The sequence below is a fragment of the Ambystoma mexicanum genome, chromosome 1q, assembly GCF_040938575.1.
Source record: "Ambystoma mexicanum isolate Mex_15411 chromosome 1q, UKY_AmexF1_1, whole genome shotgun sequence".
Classification (NCBI taxonomy): domain Eukaryota; kingdom Metazoa; phylum Chordata; class Amphibia; order Caudata; family Ambystomatidae; genus Ambystoma; species Ambystoma mexicanum.
This window is the reverse complement of record NC_090922.1, coordinates 1,139,160,959-1,139,185,798: the sequence shown is the minus strand read 5'-3', so window position 1 is coordinate 1,139,185,798 and position 24,840 is coordinate 1,139,160,959.

The window sequence follows — 24,840 nt, the reverse complement described above, 5'->3', positions numbered from 1 at the left end:
CAGTGAAGACCAGTCTCCTGAAAAGAAGCAGCCGAATTCGAAGAACAAAGAAGAACTAAGAAGTTACCTGTTAATTTAAGAAAAAAAGTAAGTAAAATATCACCATAATATTTGTACTATTACTCAAACATATTATAACGTTAATAACTGAGCCCTTAATACTGCACTACAAAACTTGACATCAACCAAACTCCTTCACGTGCCATCACAAGTAATTTGGAATTATACCCAGTACCAAAACCCCTACAACAACTTAATTTATATGAGAGCATCATAATTCAAACAGTACACCCATTTCAAGCAATAATACGCCTTCAACCAAAAACAGCAAAATTACCTCCCTCTGAATTGGTAAAAGGCATTCGTGGAAAAGTAGTTTATTTACCATTAGATCTAAAAGAAAATGTGCATACTCTAGGAGTCCAACGTCCAATGCAGCAATCTTTAATTATCTTAGTAAATGGAGTACCTACAAAAGACAAAAAAATATGGCAACAGCTGGTAGATTTATATAAAGTTAGACACGCCTTCCAATATCTTAAAGAGAATAATGAATATTACAAAGAAATTAATATTGAAGAAAACTTGAAAGATACAACCGAAATAATTCAAGAAACACAAGAAGCTGGTCAGTGTGAGCTACTAGATCCTGCTACAATATAAAATACTTTAGACCATTATACAATTCATCCTTTGCACTGTAATGACACCGTAGAAGATGTACTGGAAACTTACCAAATGCGTCAAACAAAAGGATTGCCAATCAGCATATGGGAAAAAGTATAGAAGCACATGCTTTTCCTCTACTCTTTCCTACTGGCAAAGGAGGAAGGTATGATGATAGACCTATTCAAATATCAGCTTCAGAATACCGCTCATTACGGTGGTATTCTGAAGATGCCAGATTTAGACAAAATGTGGAATACATATTCCACCTACTCTTTGAAAGTGAACTAGCAACTTTATGTTACGGAGTTGCACACATATTAAAATCAGGGTCACACTTTCAAAATATGACAGCTACACAATTATTAGAAAAAGTGCAACAAAAGGATGAGGTTTTACAATCAAATATTACAAATGTATTAGCAAATATGCGTGGTACTAAAGAGTACTGGTTTCGACGTCATAGAGATGTACGTTGTATGATCAGAAACCTTGGTGCACCAACTTGGTTTGTTACATTAAGTTGTGCAGAATATGCATGGGAAGATTTACATGATTTCCTACGCATATCAGATAAAAACAAAACAAACATAGATATACTAACACCTGGAGAACTTTGTTCTTTGGATCCTGTTAATGTTTCAAGATATTTTCACCATCGCTTCATTGCTATGCTACATTTCATTTGTAATAAAATTGTTCCTCCCCTTGGAGAAGTGCAACACTTCTTTTGGAGAAAAGAATACCAAGCCAGAGGAGAACCACATATCCACATGCTTTTATGGATTAAAGATACTCCTAAATTTGGTCAAGACAGTGATGCCACTGTTTTACAGTTTATTGAAAAATATGTCACTTGTGAAATTCCATCAGAAGCCACAAATAGTGATCTTCATGCACAAATATTACAATTTCAAAGACACAAATGTGGAAAAAATTGTCGTCGCAAACACAAAAACAAAGGGAAATACTACACCAAATGTCGATTTGGTTTCCCTAGACCAGTTACAAATACAAGTCAAGTGAACAACCTCATATCTTCAGTTAGACATAGTGTTAAAGGTAAGTCACTTAAAAATACATATTACATAAAAAGAAAAGAAGAAGAAAAATATATCAATGATTATAATGCAATCATTGCCCACTTATGGAATGCAAACATAGATGTGCAGTACATTCCAGACAATTCTACGGCAGTTGCACAATATGTCACAGCATACTTAACTAAAGCAGAAAAGACAGAGATCCAAAACCTCTGGAATGACCTTTCATCAGATAAAACAGTGTCTCAGAAATTATACAGCTTGAGCATAAAAATGCTCACCCATAGAGAATATGGATCATATGAAGCAGCTGATCGTTTAACTGGTACTGCATTGTATGGTAAATCTGAAAATATAGTATGGCTAAGTCTTGGTCCAGCTAAATCTAGAAAAAGAGTTCTAAAATCATATGAAGATATAGAAACAATAGCCAAACATGATCCAAACAGCCAAGACATTTTAAAAAACAATTTATTGGACACATGCTACCCAAACAGAAGTAATACTTTGGAAAACATGTGTCTATACCACATAGCCCAAAACTACACATACAACAATAATATGAAACCTGATGAAAAAAAAAGGTAAATATAGAGTGACAAACTGTGAAGGCAGCTTAGTTAAACTCACTAAACCAAATTTAATTAATCATATCAAAATGTCATTAAAGACTCCTCAACATAAAGAAGTATATTACATGTCCCTGCTACAACTCTTCAAACCATGGAGAAAAGAAGAACAATTGCTAGATTACTATGACTCATATGAGGATGCTTTCAAAGCAAATGAAAGCACTATAACTGATGTAAACTTTACACAGTACAAAATAATGTTGCACAATGAACAGCAACACGAAGAAGAACTCCAAGCCCAACTAGATAAGGACACTCCTGACAGTAGTCAACCTTCTGTAACAGGAAGCCAAGAACCACTGGGAGAACCACTAATAATAAATGAGGCAGAATTAGCTATGATAGAGGTAGAAAACACCATGTGTCAGTATGAAGATAAAGAAGACTTAACTATACTACAATCAAAACTAAACAATGAGCAAAGTAACATTTTTCAAGAAGTAACAAAACAAATTGCACATGGTGTAAAACATGAAAATAAAGAATGTTCCTGCCATAATTATAAACCTATACTACTGTACGTCAGTGGTGAAACTGGTTCTGGCAAAACATTCCTAATCAAAATCATTAGTAAGTTCCTTCAACAATTGACAAACAACAAACTGTCAGCTGTTGTCACTGCCCCCACAGGTTTAGCTGCCTACAACACAGGTGGTGTTACATTACACCGATTACTACTATTACCAGTAGAACACCAGAACAACTTAGACTATTACAAACTTTCTGCAGAAGCTGCAATGGAATTACACAGAGTATTGAAACAAATGAAAATGCTACTAATAGATGAAGTGAGCATGGCCTCCAACCTGATGTTAGCTTTGATTCACCTCCGATTACAAGAAGTACTCAAAACAGACTATGAAGAGCTCTTTGCAGGAAAACACATTATTGTTTTTGGAGATCTGCTTCAATTAACACCAGTAAAAGGTGAGCCTATTTTCAAAACATTAGGACACAAACTCTGCCGTAAAACTGTTGGCAGCATTGGAAATGTCAACTTTTGGCAACATTTCCAATACAGAGAATTAACAAAAAACATGCGGCAATCTTCAGATCTCACTTATGCCAACATTTTAACAAGTATCAGAATAAAGAAGCAGAAGCAATATTGAAAACCCGGCACATTACTGCACTTTATGGCGATAATGCATGTGCTACAGATGTTATGGAACAATTAGCCCACAAAAATGTCAATTGTATGGCCTTAATGCCAACTCTTGCAAGCTGTTTCAAATTCAATGAAATCAACAGACACACTCGATGTACATGGTATGACACTACCCATGTGTGATCAAGCCACAACAAGACTAAATAGTTTAGAAAAATCAATCTCAAACACAGCAGGCTTAGAAACGATATTAAAATTATCCCAAAATTGCAGAGTAATGTTTAAATGTAACCTTGACGTGGACCAAGGACTAGTTAATGGAGCACTGGGTACAGTTGTTGGCTTTCAAACATACCCACGCGACAACAAAATTAAGTTTGTCAATATACTCTTTGACAAACTTTCAGAAGTAAAAAGGATAGGACGCTCAACAGCTAGATTCCTTCTCTTCAAAGATATATATGTACGCAGAGAACAATTTTCTCTGACTCTTGCATACACAGTCACGATTCATAAATCACAAGGTCTTACCCTAGACAAAGCAATAATAGATATTGGTAACACAGTGTTTAAAGAAGGCATGAGCTATGTAGCACTATCACGCTTACGTACACTTGACGGTCTATTTCTAATCAACTTTGATGCAAGTACAATAAACGCTGATATTCCTTGCATTTTAGAATACAATAGACTTCACTCACTATACACCCCCCACCTAAACACATATTCTGTTCCACAAAAAGTAAAACGTTATAAAAGAAAAATAAATCAAACACAAATGCAACAGGATGTCACTGTAAATCCTCCAAAGAGAGTAAAAGAAACTAATACTTCATCAAGTATCACAAGCAAAAAAGAATCAATTAGGGAAAGTAAACCAGGTACTTCTTTAAAGAAGGAAGACAAACTCCAAAAAAGCAGTTAGATACAGAACTACCTGGACCATTTACATTCCCAAATATAGTTGGTGTAAGTTGCTACGCAAATGTAGCAATGAACTTTCTATTTCAATTACCACCAATTGTTGACAACCTTTACTTACACAGTACAGACCCATTGTGTTTGCAAATGTTAGTACTTCACAGAAATGCAGCAAACAATCCTGACAACACGCATAGTGTTTATGGAATAAGACAACAATTGGACTACTGTGCTGGAATGGTGAAATTCACTATAAACTCACAGGAAGATCCACAAGAATTTCTAATGTACTTACTACAAGTACTGGAAAACAAAACATACCTATAAATTAAATCTTTCAGATTTCATACATGTGGAAACATACATGCACTCTTTGCAACAATGTGACACAAGAAGAAATCCCCAATGAACGCTTCATATATATATGAATACCAAATTGTGAATCCATTCCATTTCAGCGACTTGAACAAAATGCAAACCATGGTAGATTAAGCTCTACCTGCAATTCAGATAATCGCTCCACGTAAGTAATACAAACACATAGTAAATACATAATATTAATGTTTCTACGTTACAATGCAGATGGTACCAAAAACAACTGCAGGCTGACTGGATTCACACATGGTCAAATATCACTTGGTAAGAAAACCTTCACAACAATAGGTATAATCTACCACGCAGGAGCCACAACCAATTCAGGGCACTACACTGCATATATAAAAAATAAATGTGGATGGTTTGAATGTAATGATAGTACCATTACTCTAAAGGCAGAGATTACCAGGGAATCTTACAAACGCTTATTTGATATTCTTAAAACCAAAAAACTGCTTAAAGATTCTACAACAACTAATCAGATAAATGAATACCACTAAATTAGACCAAAAAATACACAGTTAGAATACGCCAATTGGTATCTAACTGTCCCAAAATTTAACAATAACTAAATAGATAAATCAATACCACTAAAATATATATAAAAAATAGACAGTTAGAATACGCCAATTGGTATCTAACTGCTCCAAAATTTTATAATATCAAAACTAATAAATAATATGTTACTGCTCCAAAAAAATGCAACAAGCCAAAGTATAAGGCATTGGCCAGAAACAACAAGTGAACACTGAAAACAAACAAACAAATAAACTGTAGCATAACAGAAAAAGGTTTTTTTTTAATCCAACATGTTTTTTTTTTCTCCCACGGACCCAATGATTTTAGCAGCAAATTACACAGTACTCTGATTTGTAATCTACTAAATATGAGGGACCAAAATAAAAAGAAGTATATTGATTATACAATGTAATAAGTCATTACAAAATACTAATACTAACATGCTATTTTCTTTTATCACAGAAATTAACAAGAAATACATGTACTCCGGTTACTAGACCAAACAGTAAGTATACAATAATGAGAACCATATCAGAATATCACATCCATAGTATCTAATACCTTTGTTCCTTATACATTTGTTTTTCACCCAAATTTATAAGCAAATATGAATGTGATATGCTGCGGTGGTTGGTGCCAGGGCATAGAGTCTTGGGTGCATGGCCAAGTGGCCATGCACCCAAGACTCTATGCCCTGGCAACAACCACCGCAGCATATCACATCCATAGAGTCAAACATTTCAACTATGGTCTATGGAAACTTTTAATGTCCGTGGACATTATGAGTGTTCTTAGAACACTTTCAACATGCCAGCGAACAATATGGACAGCGTTTTCAGGACACCCCCTACGAACATTTCAGAACAACGCGATAGTTCTTAGAACACTTTCAACTTGACAACGAACAATACCGACAGTGTCCTCAGAACATCCTCCATTTCGTTTATTTGCGAACATTTCAGGACACCATGAGTGTTCTAAGAACACATTCAACTTGACAGAGAACAATACGAACAGCATCTTCAGGACACCCCCTACGAACATTTCAGAACAACGCAAGAGTTCTTAGAACACATTCAACTTGATAGAGAACAATACGGACAGCGTCCTCAGGACACCCCCATTTTGTTTATTTGCGAACATTTCAGGACACTGCAAGTGTTCTTAGAACACATTCAAGTTGCCAGCAAACAATATGGACACTCCCTACGAACATTCCAGGACACCGCAAGTGTTCTTAGAAACGTCTTCAGAACACCAACATTTTGTTTATTTGCGAACATTTCAGGACACCACGAGTGTTCTTAGAACACATTCAACTTGACAGAGAACAATACGGACAGCGTACACTACGGACACCCCCATCTTAGAACACATTCAACTTGCCAGCCACAACCCCCATTCATATTTGCGAACATTTCAGGACACAGCGAGTGTTCTTAGAACATATTCAACTTGACAACGAACAATACGGACAGTGTCCTCAGGACACCCCCATTTTGTTTATTTGCGAACATTTCAGGACACTGCGAGCGTTCTTAGAACAGTTTCAGTTTGCTTGCGAACAAAATGGACACATATTGAGTCCTCAGAACACCCCCCATTCAGTTTATTTAGAACATTTCAGAACAGCAGTGATGTCCGCAGACAAATCGAACACAAAAAGAATGTCTAACACATAAAAAAACACATTTTTCATCCCATCTCATACACTCCCAACCTCCCCAAACACTCCTACACACCAACACACTCTACTAAATACAAATTTAGAACAAAGGTTCACCGCGCTGTCCGCGGACGACCACGAATCCAAGATGGCGGGCGCTACCGAAAATCTGACGTGATTCACGCTCCACACCGTCCAATCAGCGAACACGTTGCATGTCCGCAAACATCACGCAAGCCGATTGGCCAATCAGGACACTGTCCGCGGAGCGAACTGGGAAGTCCGTCCGCGGACCGAACACAGATATCACTAATTTTTTTTGCCCTACTTTTTGGTCATTTTAAAAAAAACTATTGGACGGATTTTCACCAAACTTGCAAAAGCACGTTTTTGGGACCAAGCTGCTGCTCCTGGTTCAACTTTGGTGAAAATCCGTCCAGCGGTTTGGGCTGTAGACGCGAGCAAAAAATGTTTCCCATTCAGTCCATTGGAAAAAAAAAGTTTTGGGACCCCCCCTATAACTTTGCCCCCCCTGGACGAATCCTCACCAAACTTTGCAAAACAATTCAGAGTGACCCAAATAGTTTGGTGAGGATTCATCCAGGGAGAGCGAAGTTATAAGCCGCCCAAAAAGTGCTCTTCCTATGGAAACACCAACTTAACCATAACTACATGGCCACTAGGCCATGTAATATATATTACCATTCGGTCAATTGTGAAAAGGTCAATTGTGACCCTTTAAATTCGGTCAACTGTTCATTCGAACAATTGTAAATGAACAATTTGGGTAATACCTGAAAACTGTTATAGGGTTGGAGACAATCCATTATTATCTTAATTCTCATGGTGTGGATTGGCCAGTACTATCTCTTCCCCAACATGCCCACTGCCTGCTGATAGGACAAGGAGTTGTTGGGTGGTTGATATCTCGACATGCCCTTCCTGAGAGGAGCTACCATTTGTATTGATTTACTCCTGAGCAGAAATAGTCACAACTCTGGCCCTTCAAGATTCAAACCTTAATTCCATAACCTATCACCACACCATCTTTCAATTCTCTCAGAATTATGAGAAGGCTGGAATCATAATTATCTTTTGAACTCCACTTGTATACATCACAAAGGATTCATATTTACATGACACAGATGGGCTTCTTAAACTCTTTAACATGAGTACGGGATGAGCTCACTGGGACATACAATACTCTTTTTTATTAATAAAAAGGTGGCCCAATGGTAATCACATGGTAAGGCATCATATGTGTCCCTCATCTTTTCACTAGCCCTAAATGTTTTTTTTTTATGATTAATTTCTTTTCTCGTAAACTGACACGAACATCTGCTTATAAGTACGGTCTGTTTCATACACAATGGGCCTCATTCCGAGTCCGGCGCTAACCAATGGTGGTAGTAGCGCCTTGGTCGGCTCCGGACCCGTACCGGCACCGCCCTGGTGGAATGGGAAATTACTGCCCTATTCCGAGTTGACCAGGGCGTTAATTTCCCATTCCCCAGGGCTCTTCCCCATTCCCAAATGAGCCCCCATAGGACTCAATGGGAATGGGAAAATTGCAGATAACGGTGACCGTACTTTACGGTCACCGTTATTGGCTAAAAAGCCCCTTTGCACCCTCGTCCCTAATGCCTGCTAAAAGCAGGCGTTAATGACGAGGGCGCAAAGGGAACTCGGAATGTGGCGGTAAGGGATTACCGGCACCGGTCTCGTTAACGGTGACCGGTATCCCTTACCGCCATACTTGGAATGAGGCCCAATGTTTGATTATCCATTAGTGGCTCTGAAGCCATTTCTTGAGGTCAAGTCAGACCTGAAAAAGTCATTTCTGTTGGCCAGTAATGCACTGCTAATGGGGAGACCTGACCTTAAAGGGCATCGCTTCTAGCCGTGTTATCTACAGCTCCCACAATTTTGATCTAATTCTCTGTTATTTATTTGTATTTCTAACTGAACCAGGCCTGCTTTTCCTGTGGGGCACAGCCCACAGGTCTTGAGTTCACATTTTCAAAGGCACGAACTTTCAGGTCAGTGGGGAAAACACAAGCTGCATTCATACTTCAGAGAATACAGCTTTACATCAACATGATGTACTTACATGTAACATTTAGCATTATAGCTGGGCATGTTGTTTATAATACAATCTTTTTTTGGATACAGTTTGGACAGATATGAGTTTACTTTAGGAATTATTCACACATAGGCCACAGTTACATAGAAAGTTTGTGTTCAATTCGCCAACAAATAAGCCTTTCCATTTAAAAGTTATTTTTGAAAAGTGAGTTGCTTTCTCCAAAATACCTCACTTGGCTTCACTTTTTAAATGTAAGGCAAAATTCATTTTTATTTTTCAAAGGCACAACATTTCAATGTATCTTTTCCCATGTGTGCTGATGCAGTTTTTAATCTGTCAAAGGGGCCTTTTACCAGTTTACAAAAAGTAAGCATCTGCAGCACCCCATGTCTTTTCCCATTCATTGGGCATCATTAGCAATATTACTGTTTTGAGTCATACTCTCCTTCAGCTGAGTGCCTTTCCATTTTCATTAAATTGAGCCAGGCCCATTCTCGCTCATTCACTAGCCCTCATGTTGGAAATCACTGTTTTGTACTGGTTTATATATTTCAATGGGACTCCACATTAGCCAGCTTCACTCTCACAATAGGGACCTAGCAGAGCCTTTCCATCTCAGTCACTCTGGAGCTGTATTTTCACCCCACAACATAATGAAACCAAGCACTGAACTACCAGTTCTTTTCATCACAGTTTCAACCACTGGATCATTGTGTCGCTAATGGACCCAAATTAGTGGTACTCAATGTTTCGAACCACACTTTATTGCCAAACTGCTCCTGGTGCTCTATCGATAGGAATTGCTTGATACAGCCTTCAAACTTCATAATGCTAACTCACCACTTGGGATAAGCCTGAGTCATTGCCTTCAATCCTGGTGCAGCCTGCAAGCATTACATCTAAACACCTGATTTGATACCATTGAATTGCCTAATAACTGGAATCAGGTACAATCAAAAACCTGTGTTCCTATGGTCCATTATCATGGCTCTAGAGGCTGGTTAAGGCACTTATTGCATTTTTTTCTGAAAGAGCATAACCTGACATTACTGCAATTATTTCCCTTTTCCCTCCCTGCTAAAGTACCCATAGCGCCTTTCAATATATTCTGTCTTCTTCTACAGGGGTGGGTTTTCCCATTCTTCGGCCCACGCTACTACAACAGGTGATGAAGGTATATCTCTTGGCTGTGGCTGCTTTACCTTTATGATTGAGTTCACTGTTTGTTCGTAAAAGTTTGGGGGCTGAGTCGGCAGTTTAGGCACTACTCATCGTTATATTTCTTCATAGCAGATGTCATTTTTTAACACCTACTCTCAATAGTAAGCACTGATGCAGCTGAACTATTTGCAGGGTTAATAGTGTGGCCTGGAGGATGTATGATGCTTGTCTCATGGTATGGGGTGGTATGCACTTCAGATATTTTGACTTTGTGCTATATGTGTGCATTGTGCTGTTGAATATGCAACATCATAGATGTGATATCCAAATGAGTCCCTACCTTCCCTCTGCAAACTGTTTTCGGGCATAGTGAGTATGTTGCCAAATTCCCTTGCTGTTTATTCTCTGCAAAGTATTGCCACACTCTTTCCGATGGTGGTGGTGCTGATGGATTTCTGGATGCCACATAATGATGCGATGTGCGTTTTGATATTCATCAGGAGGTCTCTTAAAGTGAATTTATACAGGTGGGTGCCACCTTCAATTATACTACATTCTCTATGTTTATGGTGGTGTCATTCCTTTTCCATTTCAGTATTGTAGATTTCAATGTCAATGCTTGCTCCTGCTCGGGCCCTAATGGGCCATAATATATTTGTTGATCATCAGCCATCCCATCATCATTCTAAGAAGATGGGAGCAGCTGATTATCATTCTCATCCTACTGCTTAACGACTTCATCAAGTCTTCATTAACTAAGATCTGAACACCTCCCCGTTGTATTGTATAGCATTGTTTCTTTGAATAGCACAATACACACCGAGGCATCAGAGCACTCGCATAAAACATACAGCAAATAACATAAATAAATAATAATCACAAAACATCAAGAACTATTGCTACAACAATTAAAATAGTCTAAGAGTATCAGTAAAAAAATATTTAAGTTGAAAACAGGCAAAAAAGACAAGCATAAAAATATACAAAACAGGATATCCACTAAAAACTAGAACTGCAGTATATAAAATAAAAATAAACTTCCGAAATTCCAAAACAAACCATGCTTCAAAAAGGAACCATCCTAAGAGAAACATAGTTTATTTAGTGAAGATTAGTCCAGTACAGTTTTCTTTTTGGAATCAGGTGGCATATTTCTCAAACTCTTACAAATATTCAAAAACACAGGCAGATTACTTTCCCACATCCCTTGATAATAGAGTCTCTGTTGTTAGAACAGTACCATTAATCAATCTGTAACCTATATAAGACTTTCATGTGATCCAATCATATAGTCCCATTCCCAACATTAGGATGTAACAAGGCTAAAACTGTATTTTGCAAAGCTTCTCTTGCTTCATTCATTATGGGTTTATCCACATTGGTAATAACAACGTTCCCTTTGTCCTAAATTAATTTGCAAATGTTGCGACTTGCTATCAATGGTATTTGCTTTGTCTTTACGTAGAAGTCCCTTGATATATATTGTTGCCTGAAAAGAATTTGCTTCGAATTAACAATATTTCCAGGGCCTAAAGAGGACTGCACAAAACCAGGTGAAAGTACAACCACAATTGACTGCATTGACTGAGTTGATGACAGGGGGACCTGCTATGGAAAAACACAGTTAAATGACCTGCAAGATTCTATCTTACTTCTCGCATCAGATCTACTTCCCATTACTGTTAAAATAATCCAGATTTGTTTTTATGCCTTAATCTGGGGTGTCTCACCCACTCCCGATTAACAGTTTCCAACCACTGCCAAAACTCTTTTGAGAAAGGGAACTGTTTATTGTGATTACAGCATCTGATAAGAATGTTTCAGCCTGTGTTATTATCTGCTTTTGCAAAATTGGCTTATTTGAGCTAGTGTGGCTGTAGTAGCCATAACTTCTCTGAGAGAAGAATTCCTTAAGGTTGATTGACCCAGCAATCAGTCATCAGTTCCACCAACGTTCTTGGGCTTCAGTCCCAAGTTCCATGGAGGCTTCAGTTCTACTTTTTTGGTGACTGTATTTATCATTAACTCCTGACATGCTTTTAAATGTAGCAACATTTCAAGGCCTACAGATAGACGATTTAAGACTCCATCTTCATCCTGCTCCATTGGTTAAACTCTCAACTCTCTTATTCTATGCCTTCTTCAGGCACTTATCTCCAAAACCTCTGAAAGTCCACTTATACTAGGTGATGCGGGGTGAGTATGAGATTACCAGCAGCAGGAACTCTAATAAAGCTTTGCAGCTATGCAGACGACCTGGTAATATTAGATAATACCATAAGTGGATTACGAAGGTCGGCCATAGCCCTATGGGAGTATGTCAGTAATAATGGCTTGACCATTAATTTAGAGAAAACTAAAGTGTTAAGATATACTCATAAAAAGTACCCGGGTCAACCTGGTGGTGGGTAACACTACCATCCTCTATGCATTGTCTTATTGTTATTTAGGGGTAGAATTCGAACCCCATGGGGATTACAAATCTTGTAGACAAATACGTACTATCAGAGCTGCCAAAATTACGGCTTTAATGGCCAATTTCACTCGTAAACAGGGTGGATTTACGATATGGGCAACACGTCAACTGTACATCCAAGTATTTATCCCTACGATTACCTATGGACTGGAGGCGTTGTTAACTTTTGATTTAAACTGGCTACAAATCATTGAAGGCAAATTCTGGAGACAGATCTTGGGGCTGCCCCCTGGAGTGCCTATGGCCATTATAAGACTGGAACTAGGACTCACCTCCCTAAAAGCTGTGGTGTTAAAAAAGAGAGCTGTGTTCTTTTTAAAAATGATGAATATTACCTCCAATACCCTTTTATCTGCTGTGCACCAGGAATTAAACAAAAAACAAAAAATACAGTAGGGATAGATTATATGCACCCATGATGAAATATCTAGCGGAGATAGGCTGGAATCATACAGGATCTAGCATTACAAAACCTGTTATTAATGCATTGAGTAAGAAAGTTGATTTGTGGGACTGGCTCGAGAATTTTTCTCACTTAAGCACATTGAAAAACTATCATTTTGTCCAAAACAGAATGTATACTTTTATGCAACCACAGAACTATTTGAACCTCTGCCCAGCTAAAAAACTTAGAAGATTTATCATCCTACTGAGAATGGAACAATTACCAACCATGATGAATCTTGGGAGTAGATCTAAGATGCCTATCCAAGATCGTATTTGTCGGCTCTGCAAACAAATGGACAAACTAGAGACAGCCAGACATCTATTAACGGATTGTCATGAAATGAACAATATGATCCATTTGTTGTTGGGTAAATATGTGTATAACCTGGAATCTCTGAAAGAGTTATCTTTCTGGTGCTATTGTAAAAACTCAGGGAATATGTGTCTACTAATTGCCCTTTATAATGTATGGCTTAAGGCTGAAACCAAGATTGAATTGGTTAAGATAGATATTGGCTAATAGGAGCTGAACCTGAATAGAGCCGAAGAAGAGAGTCGACTGTGTGAAAAAGTTTGAGCGGTGATGGGAATTATGACCGGAGGTAGGATGTGTATTTAAGTGATAAGCTGGTAGAGTTCGGACTTTTTGTTTTGTTTGTTGGCTCTATTACTCCTCATTTTAAGCTGTATGTCTTCTTAAAGTGATTTATTGTAATTGTAATTATGGAATTGCTATATATATTGTATAATTGTGTGAATTATTTTATATATATTTATATTTTTTTATAATATGTGTAAAGTTTGAGTTTTCTCTGACTAAATCACATTAAATAAATAAATAAATAAATAAATAAATAAATAAATAAATAAATAAAGCTTTACTATCCAAAATGATATATTGGTGATAACTTCCCTGCATGGGGGAGTCCCACATCTTAGTCGGGCAAGAAGACTTAGCTTCAGAACATATTACTCCTTTAGACATATTGTAAGGACTTCCTATTGCCACTAATTGAACAGATGTATATGTAGAGCACTTCTTTATTTGGCAGCTGGACCTTGTAATGGGCTAAATATTGAAAATAATAGGAGTCTAAGGCTCGGATATGGCACTATGCAATGATCAGTAGCACACTCTCATCCCCTGACTGCAAAACAGGCATACAGATTTCAATCCTGAGGCTGAATCATAAGCAGGCTGAACCATAAACAACACCTAGCAAAGAAACTCTTCCCCTGAGATGCTGGAGTGAACTGGAAGCTTAACCTAATGTGTTAGTCATGGTGGATGTTCATTGATGTGATGCAATACCCAAGATGTTTCTTGTACTCCCTAAGTGAGTGAAAGAGAGGATAAGTAACAGTTGGGTGACACCCTGAATTAACCACATGCAATTCTGGCCTCCTCAGTTCACACATCAAATGCTGAGGAAAGAGTGGACAGACCCCAAAAATCACATTTCTCCCTGCCTCTCACTAATGTGGGTGCTTTCATGGATTTACACATAAATCGAACTCTGTATCACCTGTCTGTCCCATAAGCTTTTCTTTGGGTTCACACTTCCTGCTGCTCCCCATTCAAGATGTTACCTGATGGCGCATGTTCCATGACTTGCTTCAAAAGACTAACACTGACTGCTTTGTCTACCATCCCTCCAATTCCTTGGAGATAGCATTTGTGCTGCTCACCTACTCCATTTCAGTGAAATTGTCCACATTCCTTCCATACATTTTTTCACATATGGCATCCCATTTACTTACTCTAAACATGACATATATACAATAACCCCCCTTCCTTTGCAATTAATTATATCAACAGCCAACTGCCACCTGCTGCCAGCCACTCCCCATTTTTGCTTTCCAAACACTGCCATCCTCTCCTTACACCATTTATCTCTATTGATAAAACCTCACGGTATTGCCCATGTCTTTCACAAACACCATGGTGTTCGAGTACTTTGATGCACCTTTATTGACATGTCTTCCTAACTGCACCTTTACCAAAGTTCCTTTTGGCATATGCGCATCTCCTGCACAATTTCTCCTAGTGTACCTCTCCTTTGCTACACGTTGACAGTCTTCTATTCTCTGCTTCACTTCTTCCTCTTGCACCACTTCTGTACTATTTTTGTAATTATTCAACCATCCTGGGCACAACTTCATGTTGGGCTTTCTTCTCTTCACCTCAAAAGTGGGCACACCTGTTGTTTGATGGGGAGGTAAACTATACTGGAAAATCCACTCCATTACCGTGCATACCAATACCCATCTCTTGCTACCACTTTCCTGACTGCATCCTTCAACTCCTGTTGAATCTCTCCACCATGGCGATCCCCTTGCAATCGTACACAGACCTAGTAGAATGCTGCACTTCATTGTCTTGCAAAAACTCCTCTATTTTTCTTTCACAAACTGAGGACCATTATTCAACAGAATCAGACTCTGTTCCCAGTTCCAATTCTTTCTATCAGTTCCCCGTCCACCATGTGCCCAATAACACTTTCACTCCTTCTCTATTCTGGCTCATCTTCACTGGAACTTACTTCCTCTCTCTCTTTGCTCTCTTTCCTCCTACCCCCTTTTTTGCTCTGCCCTCAAGGCTTATTTGATAAAAGCGGCATGGCTACCTCCATACTCAGAATGACCCCCATAGACAAAGAAGAAGGGTGAGTGATTGAAACAGAAGATGAAGGGATAGCCGAGCACAAGAGGGTGACCTTGGAGGAAAGTTAAGAAGAAAATTCTGTGGCTGAGAAGGATGAGTCAAGTGTCTGGTTTTAGGGGGGTTGGGAGAGAATACAAGCTAGAGTCAGGAAAAGACAGTGAGAGTAGGACATATAGGAGGTAAGGAGGCTAGAATAGTATGATATTTATTTCAGAAAGAAGAGCAGTATCACATGAGGAGGGAAGGGCAGAATGGATAGAAGATTCATAATCACAGAAGGATTTACGCCAGCGACCCTAAGCACAGTGGAGAGTTGGCAGCAGTGAACAAAGCTGGGATGTAAACAATGGCTGGGGAGGTTTGTGAGGTGGAGAAAAGGCACAAACAGGGTAGAGATAGTCAAGAGTAAAGGATATGACATGAGGAAGAGAGGAAGAAGTATTATCAGCGAAAATGAGGCAAAGGCAGAATGAGGGAACAAAAAGAAGAGAAGAAAAAAGAGCTATTAAAAGAGCAGAGGTCCCAAAAATAGGATGTCAGAGGAAGAGAAGAGAGAGAGGGGACCGAAAGATCGGCATCTCGAGTAATAATAGACAGCGAAGCAAGATAATGATCCAAAGAGTAGACAGGAGACACTGAGACAGAGGTAGTGAGTAAGGCAGAAGAAAAGATAAGATCAAGGGGGGACCCAGAGAATGAGTAGGGCAGTAGGAATAGAGGAGAATATTATCCTTCTTGATACACCCTCCAGGCCTCACTGTTAAAAATCAGCACCAATGGCTTGTGATCCCACAAATAACTTTTAAACTTCTCTTCTTCCTCAACACAGGCCAGCGCCAACCTTTCCATGAACGAGTACCTCCTCTCAGCCTCCCACAACAAACGTGATGCAAATGCCACTGTTTTCCTCTCCTGCCCATTCTGTTGCATGAACACACAACCCCGTCTGCTTTCGCTAGCATCTGCATACAGATGAATCTCCAAATCCTCTTTGAATCCCTTCAGTATGGGAGCATCCATCAAACTAGCCCTTATATCATCATACTCTGGATCACACTACTCATTCCAACAAATCTCAAATCTTTGTGTGCTCTCTTGTGCACATGATTCTCAGGCAAATTCTTCACAAACTTCAAATAGTATTCTATTCAGCCCAACTATGAAGACAGTTCACACTTTTTTCAGGGTGCTTTCATTTTCATCACGGCTTCCACTGCTTCCATGTTTGGCCTAATTCCTTGAGCTGACAGCTCATGACCAACATATTGCACCTTGCACATCCGTAGTGTCAATTTCTCTAACAAAATCTTTACACCAGCTTCACACAGCTTCCCCAACATATTCCTCAATCTCATGTCATGCTACCTCCAGTCTTTTCCCCCACACTATAATGTCATCTTGGTAACAGCACAAATCATTTATTCCATTCAACAATTGGCTCATGATTCTTTGGAAGGCACTTGATGACGATATCATGCAAATGGCATTTTCCTACACCTAAACAAACCACAAGGTGTTATAAACATTGTCAAGTCCACCAGCGACGGATGATAGACTGCTCTCAAATCTATAGTAGAGAACACGCTAGCACCAGATATCTCCATCAACAAGTTGTTCATCTTTGGCAGAGGAAACCTGTCAGGAACCAGCTTTTGTTAAGGGCCCTCAAATCAATGCCGATCCTCACTCCACAATTAGGCTTGCACACCAAGACACTGGGCTAATCCACTCAGCTGTCCCTGCTTCTTCTATAATTCCATCACTAATCATGCGCTTCAATTCTTCCTCTATTTCCAATTACAAAGCCACAGGAATTGTCCTTGCCTTGGCCCTAACAGATACAACACCTACTCTCAACTTGATACAATGCAAAAAACCCTTGAGACATCTAGTCATCTCATAGAACACACTGGGATACCAGCCATGTATATCTTGTCCCTGACACGTGGCTTATTTTCCTTCCACTACATACACCTGAGAGCGATCCTCTGGCTCCAACCTTATACCCAAATCTTCTTGCATGGCCCACTACAACAAATTAATTCCCTAGGACGTAACCCTCACCACATCCATTGCCTTTTGCCATTTGAAGCCAATTGTGCCTCAAACTCTCCTCTATGTCAGTCATGATATCGCTTAAAATGCATTTGGTTCCACGATCGTCTCCTGGAAGTCACAACATTGAAACTTATTTTTCCATGTATTGACCTTCATAAGGATATAATATGCCCTGCTATCGATTAACAAATTCAAACCCACAGCATTTATATCAATCACTGCATGAGGCTTAATTCTCATCTGTCTACCATCTACCATATTCATCACGAAAACTTCATCGTCAGGATCAAATCACCCACTAAAAGAGGATGGAACATCCTGGCCAATATTCACTGTTCCATTTTTTTTCCACTGCTTGCAGCACCGCACCAAATGTCCTTTTCTTCCACCGTTCCACACAGATCATGTGCTGGGTGGAACACTCCTTGTCATTCACAAAGTATTCAGAACTCCCACTACAACTTGTTTTCCTATTGGATCTCCCCTTAATCTTTCGTTTCATTTCCAACCGCTTCCTAGGTTGTGGCCTGTTCACATCCTTCTGCTTCACATCTTTATTTTTGGTACTCCACTTAACCTCATTGGTTCCATCCAATGATTTCCCGGAGTCAGCTTTCAGCTCTCTCATGCAGGTCTCGTCAACCATATTAGCTACCACGATAGGCCAATGTTACCTTCCATCCAAAACACATCTCAGAACTGTGATGAATTCTTCTATGGTATCATTCTTCCATTGGTCTCCCATAGCGAAAAGTTATCTGGCCCGGATTATATTTTCTTTAACTATTCAATGTTAGTCCAGATTTTCTAAGCTTATTTTAAATGCATGTAAACCCTCATTGTCGTTTGTGGGTGGGCAGCTACAGTAACCTTCTATAGATGCATTGACCCTCTTGCCCGAGGCAATGGCACAAAAGAGAGTCCTTTATATCAGCAGAACAATTTGAACCTTATACACTGTGCAAATAACAGAGAAACCCTTCTTTCCAATTCTGCCATTTGATGGGTGGATCTCCTGGTGAGGTCAAAAACAGAGGAGGGCCCGAGATATTTGCCATCCCCTTTACAGTTGTATGTGTGACTTGAACACCACCCCAGCCACCTGCAGAGTAAGACTGCAGCCTTGCTAGTGGATGAAAGAAAAGAAAAGTCTTGCTCACACCCCTTTTTGCCTTCACCTATCGCTCCCTATTTTTCTATTTTGTAAAGTGCCTGGTGTCTGAAGCACACCCCTCCTGGGCACTTCTCTGAGGGATGTAGCACCGTGTAGGAATGCTTGCTCTGGCAGTTTGCAGTGGCAGGCCATGCTTTGGCGTATTTAGTGCAGAGTCCCTGTTGCCTGAAAGCGGCACAACTGGTTGCTGGGATGCACTTTCATTACAAGGCAACTAGGCTGCTTCACATTGTCCCTTGGTGGCAGACCCAACAATGATGAGGCATTCCTGGACCAATTTCTGAATCAGTGTGCCTGGCCCTTCCAAAGCCCACCCATACTGGGCTGTTCAAAGCAGAGCGGAGTAGACTGGTAGCTGGAGGAGACGCAATGTGTGGAGTGTTGGCCAATGTGCAGTTCGATGGGTCACGGCTGGGGTTGCTAACTGGGTCTAGGACAGCCTTGTTGCCAGTATTATGTTGTGTCCTTAAATAGCCAGGCAGAACTCATGTACGCTTGGAAACCTTCTGTATTGTGTTCTGTTGTGTTCAACCAGTAGGATTTAGTCGGACGGTGAGGATGAAGAGGAACAAGATGAACAGGAGCCCCGGATCCGGAAGCGGAAATGCCAGGATGTCATCAGCATGCTGGCAGCACCAGAAGTTCATGGCAAAAGGATGGCCAAAACAGGTACTGTCCAAACCGAATTGGGTGCTATATTCGAACAATTGTTAAATATGCATAAACGCTGGGGTAAAAAGGGCAAAAATATTAGGAGGGCAGCACGCATATCTAGTAGTAGCAGCAAAGAGGAGAGCACAGGGTCAGAGTCAGACACTTGCATTGAGGAAGAAGGGGCCACCTTATGGCTTGGGCAGTGCCAGGGGTGGGTAAGGTAATAGCAGGACCTTCCACAACACAGTTTGGGAGGAGGACCGCAGGCAAAAATACTACCAAGAGCATCAGTAAAACCATAGCATAGCACATTGAGCATAAGATTAAAAAGAACATTTGGAGGAAACCGTTTATCGAAATATTATCGCTGTTAGAATATGAGGAGATGGGGTATGACATAATAAAGTGGGACAGGAAAGAAGAGGAGAAAGAGAGAACCAAGAGATCAAAAATTGAAAAGACCTTGCAGAATTGGGATGGCACTTTTCGAATCCTCTCCACCATCATCCTAGAAGGAAAAGGACGCAATGAAGGTGATGAACCTGTCTCTTAGTTCTGCAATCTAGCAGTAGAAGTACATATTGTAGGGAGAGGTCATATACTTATAGAACACGGGTGCAGATTATACCAGTGTTCGTCAGGCTGCAAATTAGCAAAAGACGTTCCTGTTAGTGAACGGTATAGGTTCTCAGACCAACCAAGTCTTAACAAAAATATAAATGTTATTGTCTATAAAACATGTATAGAAAAATAACCTGAAAAAGACTTACATTGAAATGTAACCAATACACAAACTGAGAATTATATACAAAACATAAAAAATGTGGTGGGGTTAGTACATGCCACTATCATCCTAGAGAAATTCCCAGAAGAAGGAACAGCATTAGTAGCACCACCATAGGATTCTCCAGATGTATCATACATTTGGGGGGACACATGATTAAACTATGACAGGGAATTTAGGAAGGAAATTCAGAAATACCCAGATTTAGGCTCTAAATTATACATGTTTCACGTATCAAAGGCAAATGTTTCTGGTAACAGTCAGGACAGCAAGCAAGGATAAGAATACCAAGGTCAGAAGGGGGGTGGGGGCAGTAGCCGCAATACACAAAGAACTCAACGCAGCACCACATCACACTACAGGCAGAGGCAGTCCTTTCGGAAAGGCGCCCCAGGGGGTAAAGGAATGGGCACCAAAGTGCCAATCAAACAGCAGCCCACAGCCAGAGACCATATAGGAGCAATAACACAGCATACTGTTGGAATTTCGAAAAGGGTTTCTGCAGCTGGGGTAAATAATGTAAATTCAAACTCCAGTGCAGCACTTGCAGGCAGGATCATGAAAGCGCGAAATGCACACAGTGCCGACTAGACTGCTCTGGGTCCAAGAACCCAGAATGGAAGAATACCCAATAGATTTAAGTTAGGGTTTTCACCTGTCAATCAGGAGAAATTGGCACAAGTGATTAAATATTTCCCAGACATCAGCGCAGGCGCTTTGATTAAAGATGGTGTCAAGGACAATTTAATTATACCTTTCACGGGGAAGGGTTCTCAACTCACACCTAAGAACTTAAAATCCACTAATGCTTGACCGGATATAGACAGGGGGAATATTAAAAAAAACATTGAACTTGGGAGGGTAGAGGGCTCTTTCGAAATGATTCCCTTCAAGTTCTTATGCTCTCCCCTGGGTCTGGTCCCCAAGAAGGCGGCAGGGGAGTATAGGCTAATACAACACCTATCTTACCTTCAAGCCAGCTTGGTGAATGATGGGATATCTGCCACTGACTCTGCGGTGGCTTACACCCCTTTCCAGGAATGCTTAGATTTGGTAAGACTGACAGGCAGGCAGGCAATGATGGGGAAATCTGACATCAAATCTGCATTCAGGCTTTTGCCTGCGCATGAAAGCAGTTTCACTTGGCTTTGCTTTCATTTTGATGACACATTTTAATTTGATAAGTGTCTCCCCATAGGTTGTGCAATTTCATGTTCTTATTTTCGAACAAGTTAGTTCGTTTTTGCAATGGTCACTCCAGAGGGAAGTCCCTCTGCTTGTACAGGTGGCACATTACCCAGATGATTTCCTGTTCACAGGCCCAGAGGGCATATCCCAGTGTACTACAGCTCTGGCAAAATTCGAAAAAATCATGTGTGATTTGGGGATCCCATTAGCAGGGGAGAAGACTGTGAAACCTACCCAAGTGTTGGAATTCCTGGGGATAGAAATTGACTCTGTCAAGGGGATCTGTAGGTTGCCCCGACAAAAAGTGGCGGGCCTTCTATAAGAAATAAGGAGGTTAGTAGGCAGGAACAAGGCAACACTAAAAGAAATGCAATCACTAGCAGGGACACTGAATTTCGCAACAAGAGTGATGTCACATGGAAGGGTATTTCACAGGAGTCTGGAGATGAAAATGAAAGGGGCAGTGAAAAAACACCACCACATAAGGTTAGGAGAATCGTGTAAGGAAAGATCTAGAAATGTGGGGAGACTTCTTGGAAAACTTTAATGGGAAAATCATTTGGTGCACGCCTGTGAATGACAGCAACAGGAGGGTTCTATTCACTGATGAATCAGGGGGTAAAAGGTTTGCCGTGATCTGGGAGAATAAATGGTGTTCAGGGCAATGGCCAGACCTCCGGCATGACATGGGTTGGACAAAAAACATTACTCTGTTGGACATTTTTCATTTTTCCCATATGGATGGCATTATGCATTTGGGGACCTGCACTGAGCAACACTGAGCTAACCGCCTGGTCTGACAACATGGCGGTGGTACAGATTTTAAACAAAGGTTTCACGTCTTGCCAACTGGTGCTGACAGTGCTAAGTTTGATTACCAGAGAGTCATTAAAATGCAATATTGTATTAAAAGCACAACATCTTGCTTGCCAGAATAATAATACTGCCGACGCATTATCTAATTTTCAGATCCAAAAATTCAGAGCCATAAAACCCCAGGCAGATGCGCTGTGTACAGAGGTGCCACGAGAAGTGTGGGCAATACTCAAATTAAGCAAGGACCTCCCAATGCAGGAGGCACCGCTGGCTGAGGGAAAATCCTGCACATGACCGCACGCAAGGCATGGGTGCTGCAAGCCTCAGGGCCCCCCAGTCAGGGGTTACAGGTGAGCCCACAGGCATTTTGGAGGATCTGGCATAAAACGCACTGGCACAGAAAACTACAAAACTATACAATACATGCCTCATGGAGTTTGAGGCAATAATTATGAGTGATAACATAAGGGACATCCCGGAGAAGCACGTGAACGAATTCCTGGAATGGGTTTTCACAGAGCGCAAGACAAAAGCTTGGGCTACATCCCACTTAGCAGCTGCCTCCTATTACTGCAGGCTAGTTGGGGGGTCTGATCCCACACACAGTGCACTCACAAGGTATGCTTTAAAAGGCTGGGAAAAAATAGAGAGCAAGAAGAGTGACATCAGGCGCCTATTGAATTTTAATACATTAAAATGCCTGTTGGACAATTTACACAGGATGTGTGCCAAATGATATGAAACAAGTTTATTCACAGCAGCATTCACACTTGACTACTTTGGGGCATTCAGGGTCAGTGAGATTGTGGCAAACAATACCCTATCTGAGGAGGGTCTGGCCCTATTGGATATTAATCTGGGCAAGGAATGCATGGCGATCAAATTGAATAAATCCAAAACTGATCAGTTGGGAAAAGGTAGAATCAGAAACCTCTGTTGCATTGATGACAAGAGATACTGCCCAGTCTGCACCATCAGAGCCTTCCTCAGAATTCACACTCAGACAGGTGGGCAGTTATTTAGACACAAGAATGGCAAAGCCCTCAGCAGGTTTCAGCTGCAAACCGTGCTTAAAAAAGCTATCAGGGCAGTGGGATGGGACCCATCAGAATTTGGGTCACATTCATTTAGGATCGGGACAGCTTCTTCAGCATGGATGGGGGGCTCGACGAGAAAGCAATCAAAGCCATTGTGGGGGTGGAAATCTAGTGCTTTAAAAAATACATCAGGAAAGATTTAATCTGATAACCACCACTCCTTTTTTTCTCTCTTTAATTTTTTGTCTCAGACCACTCCTCTTACAAATCAGCATGGACCCTGGGGCACTCTTTTGTAAAAAGAGCAGGCCATTGGCTGGAAGACACACGCAATGACCTCCATTTTCAAAGGAAAATCGCTTCTTGGTGGTGTACACCATGTATGAAGTGGGGGACCTGCACAACAGATCAGCTGACCTTTTGGGTATCAAGGCCACCCCCCCGGAATTTATAATCATACAGTTAGGAGGCAATGGCTTGGCTCAGCTTGGCCACAAGTCACTTTTAAAAGGAATGTGCACCTCCATTAATTGAAATGCCTGGTGTTGGAGACAGACAAATATCATGGTCTCAGAAATAATTACCATGCACCACTGCCAAGGAGCATAATCCAACAAGGCAGTGGAAATATCCAAAGGAAATTGAAGAAGGCCTTAGGTCATATTTGGAGTTAACCAGCATGCATCAAATTCATCAGGCACAGTGACATTACTTTAGCAAACTGTTCCTCCAAGATGGGGGTCCACCTCTCAGTTGTGGGAATGGAGATGGGGGTCCACCTCTCAATTGAGGGAATGGACATGTTTACAAGAAAAATATTCTGGAATTTGACTGAAAGGGGATGCACATAGAGGACAGGTTTTTGGGGGTACCTGAGTGGCTGTATACCCCTCGGGATGGCAAAAGGGATCAGCCTTGAGTTGACCCTACGTGGAGCAAGGCCCCCGCTCATCTGATCCCTGGTCCGCCAAAACAATTTTATTTAGTTATGTTTGGTTTGGTTATGTATCATGTTTTAGGTTTGTGTAATAAAGCTTACAGCCTAATCTTTTCCACCTTACCCGGTTTCCCGCATTGATGCTTCCAAGGAGCGGGAGGGCAGGGGTGGAATGGATGGGTCTAGCAACACTTACCTACATATGGTGTAATTTTCCAGCACTATCCCACTCCCAGGCTTATTTCCTGGGGACCCGGAGGTAAAAGGCCCAGGCACAGCAGGGAGGTGGCAATGTGCAGAGGAAACAGCCTCCTTCCCCCCATAACAAAAGGGGGAAAGGAGGAGCGTCAAAAGCCAAATGCCCATCTCCCTTCCTCACAGGGGCGTGCTAGGAGAGGGCTTGGCCTGGGACAATGGAGCTACAGAC